The following is a 1587-nucleotide window of genomic DNA, read 5'->3' on the forward strand; positions in this document are numbered from 1 at the left end:
GAGAAAAGATTCCTACTTCTGTGGTAAATGCAAAGCAGTTTTTAAAAATTTATTTTATATTGAGGTATAGTTGATTTACAATGTTGTATTAGTTTCAGGTGTACAACAAAGTGGTTTAGTTGTACATATACAAATATGTGGAGCTTCCCCGGTGGCTCAGATGGTAAAGAATCTGCTTGCAATGCAGGAGACCCAGGTTTGATCCCTGGGTCAGGAAGATCCCCTGGACAAGGGAATGGCTACCCACACCAGTAGTCTTGCCTGGAGAATTCCATGGATAGAGAAGTCTAGCAGGCTACAGTCCATGAGGCCGCAAAGAGTTGGACATGACTAAACAACTAACACTTCATACTTCATACACATATATATATATTCTTTTTCAGATTCTTTTCCCATGTAGGTTATCCTTTCACAGAGACCATGCTAATCTCTGTATCATTCCGATTTTAGCATATGTGCTGCTGAAACAAGCATGCAAACTGACTTTGTTAACACTTCCCCCTGCTTATGGGATATAAAAGATTGCTTTAACTATAATTTTTCCACTTCTCTATTAGTTGTTTGTGTATCATTTATAGATGGTATGCTAAAGAAAAGAGATTGTTCATTGTTAGGAACAATTGTATTTATAGGCTGAAGTGGAGGGACCCACAAAGTTCATTTAATTAACTGATTGATTGATTGAATAATTACTTATGGATTGTTCTCCATTGCTAGGCTTCATGCTTTTAAAAAATGCAGTTTCAACTTTCAAGAATTTAATATTTATCAGGGTCAATAGACAAGGAAATAGTCACCTCTTGGTAGCACAGCCTGGGAGTAAGTCACCTGAGACACCTGAGTTCAGTCCTCAAAGTTAGCAAGGTCAGGGTTGTTAACAGGTTTCAAGCACAGTGAATAACAAGTGCATGTGTTGGAAGGCCAGAATGCACATAGCACTATGGAAATTATGATTCCGTCTGTGTACCTGGAGCATAGAATGTGAGAAGAAGACATAGCAAGAGATGAGATTGGGAGGAAAGCAGGGTCAGCCATGGGATGAGCCGATTGTGACAAGCTAAAGAGCCGGCTGTCTGCTGCAGGTAAAACATTTTAAGCTAGAGAGTTCCAAGATCAAATTTGCATTTTAGAAAGATCTCTCAAGCAGCAGGGTGAGGAAAGGACTGTTAACTCTAATGTTTTTCAGTGTATATTCTATTACTAATTTAGTACAGATTTTTTAAACAAATTTTCACGTCCCCCCCACCCACCCCCTGCAATCTTTGTTTACAGTGTTTGGTCTGTAGCCACAGCTTTGCTGCATTTTCAGTATGAGGCTGTGACATCGTGATAGAGAATAAATGAAAAGAAATGAAGGGGATAAAAGGATATAAAGCATGAGTCAGCAAACTGTGGCTTGCAGGCCAAAGTTCGTTGCCTGTTATTGTAAATAACACTGTATTGGAGCACAGCCAAGCCCGTTTGCTTCTGGAGAGTCCTCTGGCTGCTTTTGTGTCCCTAGAGAACAAAGCTGAGTACTTGTGAGGGGCTGTCTGGAATGCAAAGGTGAGCACATTTACTTCAGAGAAAAAGTTCGACAACCTTTGA

At 39.9% G+C, this 1587-nt stretch overlaps 1 non-coding gene across 1 annotated transcript; it reads right to left on the reverse strand.

Moving 5' to 3' along the window:
- Positions 1 to 369: 369 nt before the first annotated feature.
- On the reverse strand, positions 370 to 474 carry LOC122674975. The gene has a single exon (XR_006335133.1). It is a non-coding gene; the product is annotated as a U6 spliceosomal RNA (small nuclear RNA).
- Between the last annotated feature and the right edge of the window lie 1113 nt (positions 475 to 1587).

This window comes from Cervus elaphus, chromosome 18 (genome assembly GCF_910594005.1).
Source record: "Cervus elaphus chromosome 18, mCerEla1.1, whole genome shotgun sequence".
NCBI classification, from domain to species: Eukaryota; Metazoa; Chordata; class Mammalia; order Artiodactyla; family Cervidae; genus Cervus; species Cervus elaphus.